At 43.2% G+C, this 7,366-nt stretch overlaps 1 long non-coding RNA gene across 1 annotated transcript; it reads right to left on the reverse strand.

Moving 5' to 3' along the window:
• Window positions 1–623: 623 nt before the first annotated feature.
• On the reverse strand, window positions 624–1,926 carry LOC121384570. Its single transcript, XR_005959410.1, has 2 exons — window positions 1,588–1,926; window positions 624–1,144 (listed from the first exon to the last, which is right to left on the reverse strand). It is a non-coding gene; the product is annotated as an uncharacterized LOC121384570 (long non-coding RNA).
• Window positions 1,927–7,366: the final 5,440 nt, after the last annotated feature.

A 7,366-nucleotide genomic window follows, 5' to 3' on the forward strand; every position in this document is an offset into this window, starting at 1 on the left:
TATATTCAAATTCTAACGTCTCCCTCTCCTTCTCTCTTTCTTCCTCCCTTTTCATTCTACGCTCTTCCCTCTCGTTTTCTTGTTGGTATCTAACGAACTCTCTTAACTCTTCACCCTCATAACCCAAATCAGTACCTAATTGCTTCAAATGTTGTAAGGACTCCATGTCTATCATATCAACCTAACTCCTCTATACCCAAATCAGATGGAAAAACTAACTTTAAAAGTTGGGACGAGGCTAGAGAATGCACACACTGGGCTAAAGGTTTACCTACCTGAATTAAGTACTAACTTCTATCCAACTACAACCAATCCTATTCAGTTAGAAATTGTTAACTTACCTCAACTTATTAACAAATACAATGGAGGTAGGTGGAAAACCTTATGACCAGACAGTCTGACTACAAAGAAATGTATCCCATCAAATACTGGTTACATAAAATCCTAACTACATATACATATATATATATATATATATATATATATATATATATTACACGACTGTCTCCTGGCCGTTTATCTCACCGACAGTCTATCCCACTTCTGACACCAAATTGTCACAGATGGACGAGAGATTGACTATCAGTAAGACATATTGTCCAAGAAACCAGTCAAACAACAAAACATTTCAACAAATGTATATACAAAATATAAATATACACAATGACGATTTCACTCCAAACATCACTACCCCAACCTTAAATTAAACCCCCCAAAAAACTAATCCGGATGTCCATGGTAAACCAGTCTGAGCCAACTAGCTTCTAGTCAATGTTCGAGCCTTAGTTAAATAATCATGTTAAACCAGTTCAGTTTGTATCAGTATAAACTCATCTGAAATTCACTGTCATTGCGAATACTATCAATATCTTGATGTCGACCAGACACTAGCACATCTTGGATGGTTGGCTGTTGACATCTCTTGCAGACATCCTAACAACAGTCCGCCACCACGCTAGTCTGTAGACATCTCTTGCAGATGGTCCTCCTACAGTTCCGCTGGTCACATCTGTGTCATCCCTCACACCCAGTTATAGCTCACATAGCCATCATAGCTCTCGTAGCTCACATACTTCTCATGGTTCTGGCTCACGCTCAAACCCAAAGATTCTCGTGGTTCTGGCTCACGCTCAAACCCAAAAAGCTGAAACAAAAATGTCTACAAATAGGCTCACTTAATGTAATTATGGCAATAAAATACCTCATTATCAAGCCCGTCTGACACTTATAAAAACTATTGTAACACAATAAACCAAATTAACCTTAACCCCTTGTTTTGTACCATATTTACTCCTGGCGCACAACAACACAAATTACGCTTAACCCTCTAATACGGTCAGTTACACAACCGAAAACATACACTATACACACACCCAAGTATCCTATAACAAAGTAAAACTACCTAAGTTATAGCACCTGATTATGCACTAATATACAACACCACTTACATGTATATCTAAATACAAACAAATAAACAACCCTATTAATAATCACCACAAACAAATTACAATTAACTGAATTTCCCTGTATTTGAGTCTTGGGGGAAAATATAGTGAAACTATCTGTCCAAAAGACTAAACCACATACCTCCTAAGAGCCATTTCCCAGTCAACTTGCCTGCTGGAAACCTTCTTGGCAAATGCACTGATGAACAGACAGGTGACATTTACCTTTCCCACAGCCTGCATGCTTTTTACCTGCAGCTTAATTCCCCACTGAAGAAACTCAATATACTGCTCATAAAAAGTTATGACAACGTTTTCACAATTTACCCAGTATGCTCATGCTCTACCAGATATGGACAAAATATTGGGCATTTATTATATACTCTTCAAAAAAAGAAACGCAAAAGGGTACAAATGGGTTATAACTCCGATTTTATGTTTCCTACCGGTTCATGCTTTGTGAATATAAGGTCATTGCATGTCCCAAACACATTCCCACGGTTACATTCGATAAAACGCAGCTACTGTACAATAAAGTTCCAAAATGTGAATATTCGCAAAAACGCAGCCACGTGCAAACCATGTCACCACTGCACGTGCGTTGTCTGCACGTGCAACATGAACACTGACAGTATAAAAGTGCAGGGTGTTCGCTTGCCTGGCCTCTGTATCTGGCCGACAGTTGACAATCCAGGACATGCCACGTCTCAGTGAACCGCAGAGAAACAATGCCATCGGCCGACTAGACGCAGGCGAATCCAGAACGGCCGTTGCCAGGGCATTCCATGTGTCCCCAAGCACCATCTCCAGACTGTGGGACCGTTACCAGCAACATGGATCAACACGTGACCTCCCTAGATCCGGTCGACCACGGGTCACTACCCCCGGGCAGGACCGCTACATCCGGGTACGCCACCTTCGGGAACGATTGACTACTGCCACCTCCACAGCCGCAGCAATACCAGGTTTGCGCAGGATATCCGACCAGACCGTACGGAACCGCCTACGTGAGGTAGGAATTCGTGCCAGACGTCCAGTTCGAGGTGTCATCTTAACACCACAACACCGTCGACTCCCGACTGCAGTGGTGCCAGATTCATCGACAATGGCCTCAACTGCGATGGAGACAGGTGTGGTTCAGTGACGAGTCCCGATTTCTGCTCCGACGTCATGATGGAAGATGTCGCGTGTATAGGCGTCGTGGTGAACGTTATGCTGCAAACTGCGTGCAGGAAGTGGACAGATTCGGCGGGGGTAGTGTCATGGTGTGGGCAGCCATCTCACACACTGGCAGAACTGACCTGGTCCACGTGCAGGGCAACCTGAATGCACAGGGCTACATTGACCAGATCCTCCGGCCACACATCGTTCCAGTTATGGCCAACGCCAACGCAATGTTCCAACATAACAACGCCAGGCCTCACACAGCACGTCTCACAACGGCTTTCCTACAGAACAACCTTAATGTCCTTCCTTGGCCGTCGATATCACCGGATTTGAACCCAATTGAGCATCTATGGGACGAGTTGGACCGACGCCTCCGACAGCGACAACCACAGCCCCAGACCCTGCCCGAGCTGGCAGCAACCTTGCAGGCCGAGTGGGCCACCATCCCCCGGGACGTCATCCGTACTCTGGTTGCTTCAATGGGCAGGCGGTGCCAGGCAGTTGTCAACACACGCGGAGGCCACACCCGGTATTGACTCCAGATGACCTTGACCTTGGTGGTGTGTCCTATCACTTACTCACAATGGACTAGAGTGAATTGTGAACAATCCTGCAACATTTGGTAATTATCGGACTCACCATTCAATAATTAAATCAATTCTCCAAATGTTACTACAATGTGGTTTTGCGTTTCTTCTTTTGAAGAGTATATAAACCCCCTCTAACATCATAAAATACATGAAACTAATCTTTTCTGTGACAATCCTTTTTTATTTGTTGTCATTATCAATCATCCATCTATTGCTGTTCACAACAAAAACATTTACTGCTCATGTATTCTTTTTGAAATCCAAACACCAGTAAGCATTTTATTACAGTTAGTCAGTGTTATGTCGTCTGTTATATATACTACTCAAAAGAATTTAAGGGTCAGACGATATTTTCGACATTATTTTCTGAATGTCAATTATATTAGCTAGACCATAATGTCACGCATGGTATTGTTCCATTTTGACGAAAGTGGGTCTAAGCAACCCATAAATGAATTAAAATCCACTGTCATTGACGCTGTCGACTAGTTCTAATGGCGAAAACATGCTTACATTTGCACGTAAATTAGGGCGAAAGCGAAAGGTCTGCTAAGTGCCCATAACTTGCTTTTTCACAAAGCGCTTCATTTGCACGCTTTGCACGTGTATTCCATGTTCCCAATGCTGAATATCCGTATAATTGGAGCTTGCGTTCGTGTACGGTGCACACTCCAAATTCGACAATGGTACGACTTCAACTGACTATCGAAGATCGAGGAAGGGCTATTGCTTGGCTTCAGGATGGCAATACGCAAAGAAATGTTGCTCTGAGACTTGGTGTCAGTCAGAGTGTCGTTGGCCGACTGTGGCAACGGTACCAAGCAACGAATTCTGTTCGAAATCGTCCACGTTCGGGAAGACCCCGAAGCACTACAAATAGAGAGGACCGCTACATCACCAATATGGCTCTACGTCAACGCACAACCACTGCACGCCGATTACGTGACAATCTGCGGACTGCGACTGGAACTCGAGTGTCTGATCAAACCATACGCAATCGTCTGAGAGCCAATAATCTACGCTGCCGTCGCCAGGCTGTTCGACCACCACTCCTACCACGTCACAGAACGGCCAGACGTCACTGGTGCACGCTTCATCTGCGGTGGCAACGTGTTCAGTGGGGTCGAGTGATGTTCACTGATGAGTCCAGATTTAGTCTCCAGTTCAACGACGGTCGGGTTCGTGTCTACAGACGTCCTGGGGAGCGCTTCGCTGACGTTAACGTTAGACAACGTCACCGCTTCGGTGGTGGCAGCGTCATGGTGTGGGGCGGCATCTCTATCCACCACAGGACCCCCCTCTATGTGGTGGATGGCAATCTGAATGGAATCCGCTATCTGAATGAGATTATCCTGCCGTTGGTTCTCCCAGGCCTTCAGCAGATTGGCGGCGGGGCAGTTCTGCAGGATGACAATGCCAGACCCCACCGCGCCAGGGTGGTAACGGACTTTCTCAGACGAGAAGGTATCGCCAGGATGGATTGGCCAGCATATTCGCCTGACTTGGCCCCAATAGAGGACGCCTGGGACGAATTAGGCAGGAGAGTTCGGGATAACGATGCCCCTCCGGCCAACCTTCATGATCTGGGTCACTTCTTATGGCAGAGTGGCAGGCCATTCCCCAAGAGTTCTTCAGACGTCTGATCAACAGCATGAGGCAACGATGTGTCGAGTGTATTCGCGCCAGGGGTGGATTCACACACTATTAAACGAATGTTCTAATGTGTAAAATCCATGTTTGACAACCTTCAACTTTGACAGCATGTCATGTGACTTTCTTGTATACAGTGACGTTTATTTGTGGTTTTGTGTAAATATGGAACAATAAATAAAAAATTTGGTGTAGTTTACATCATCAATCTAATACACTCTGAAACTTATTTGGTTATAAATTTTTGACCCTTAAATTCTTTTGAGTAGTATTTAATAGTGTATGTTATGTATAGTGTTATGCTTGAAACGGGTAACACCAATGACATATTGATTGTATATAAATAAAATAAAAAAAATTATGCAGGGACATAAAAGTGACACTTGACTCCGTAGAACGCACCTGCGCTGTACTTCCTTGTGGTAACGTATAGGGGCGTCAGGTTTCTTCGTGTAGCGTTGGTACTAGTTAACAACACGTAAGTTTAATGTCATGACTGGACTCGAGAATAATCAAACTAGAGCTCTGTGGCATCAGATTTAGAAGAAAAAAGAAGAAGAAGAATTTTAGATACGGTACCTTGCGACCATTTGGTTGTCGAAGATTGCCAAAGCATTACATAAAGAGTTTCCTCTAGCCTTCCCCTACATATCAATATCAATAAGGGGAGAGCTGGAGGTGGCTCGAATTACAAGCTACTGTGTCTAAAATACACATTTGTTCCTAAATCACTACCAATAAGGGCAGGGATGCTGGCCTCTGAAAATTGCGAAAACGATCGTTTCGCTCGCGCGTCATTCACGCAAATCTGTTAGCGTAACCTATTTTCCGTTCGCGCATTAAATTTAGGACATTATTTACATGGACATAACGGGTTATGCAAAAAGAAAATGGGTTACCTGAATTTATTTTTGCGTAATCAATAAATGGTTTACACAAATTAGCTGAACCTGGGGCTATTTTCACTATTAATCCCATCATACACTTGTTGATCGCGAGCCTGGGCCAGTACCTGCGATACCTCATTTACCTCCTGTTTACTTGGGGGAGTAAAATAGTTTATTTTGTTTAACGACACCACTGGATCACATTGAGCAATTAATCATCGGCTATGGTATGTCAAACATTTGGTTCTTCTGACATATACGAGAAAGAGGAAACCCGCTACAGTTTTTCATTAGCAGCAAGGAATCTTTTATATGCACCATCTCAAACACGATAGCACATACCACGGCCTTTGAGGTATCAGTCATGGTACACTGGCTGGAACGATAAATAGCCCAATGGGCCCACCGACGCGGACCGATCCTAGCCCGACCTCGCATCGAGCGAACGCTTTACCACTGGGCTACGTCCCGCCCCCTTCTTGGTGGGAGTAAAAACAGAAAGACATGTTTTATTTAAAGACGCACTCAACACATTTTATTTACGGTTATATGGCGTCAGACATATGGTTAAGGACCACACAGATATTGAGAGAGGAAACCCGCTATCGCCACTTCATGGGCTACTGTTTCCGATTAACAGCAAGGATCTTTTATATGCACCATCCCACAGCCAGGGTAGTACATACCACGGCCTTTGATATACTAGTCGTGATGCACTGGCTGGAACGAGAAATAGGCCAATGAGCACACCGACCGCGCATCGAGCGAGCGCTGTACCACTGGGCTACGTCCGTACGGATAAAATAAAGCTGCAACGAATACACCAAGTGACGAATATGATACTATCACGAATATAGGGTCTCGAATACGAATAAATATTCACGAATACTAATACTTACAGTGAATCTACCAACACTGTACTATTGACCTGCTGAATGAAGCCAGACACCAGTGTACAAAAGTAAAATATAGAATTTAAATATCAATATGTTTAATATTAAATGTCAGTTATAAAAACAAAATTATAATAAAAAGAAAATTAACAAGACAAAAAAACCAGAGAAAAAACCCCCCAGACTGCTTAAAATACTTCCATTTGTACATACAGCTTGTTAACTGTGGTCTTTCTAAATTTATGTAATAATAATAATAAAAATAATGATATAAAACACTGAATATATTCGGTTATTTGGGTACCGAATAACGAATACGTATCGTGGATAGTTTGTATTCGGTGCACCGAATACGTGGGTGAATCGTTGCAGCTCAATAGTAAAACCCGACGGAGTTCATATTGTGTTTTGGTCATTTATGAATTTATGAATTTATAGTCAAAAACTAGTGGTAAAGAAACACGACAGATCATATGTAACTGCTACACACGTGGTCCTCGTTCACTTGATTTTACAAACTCGCCATCGCCCAATCGGATGTTTACCTTTTAACTGCCATCTTGCACGGAGTTAATGGGTCACGGGCGATTCAATATATTATGATTCAGCTCTATCGTTGTAACTCGTAACAGCAAACTGACCGGTATAAACCACACAATATAATATTAATGTGTTATTAAACAAACCCTGCAAAGAGTATCAGCACGGGCGCATTAAAAACTAATTAATTTCAC

The sequence above is a fragment of the Gigantopelta aegis genome, chromosome 10 (genome assembly GCF_016097555.1).
Source record: "Gigantopelta aegis isolate Gae_Host chromosome 10, Gae_host_genome, whole genome shotgun sequence".
Taxonomy (NCBI): domain Eukaryota; kingdom Metazoa; phylum Mollusca; class Gastropoda; order Neomphalida; family Peltospiridae; genus Gigantopelta; species Gigantopelta aegis.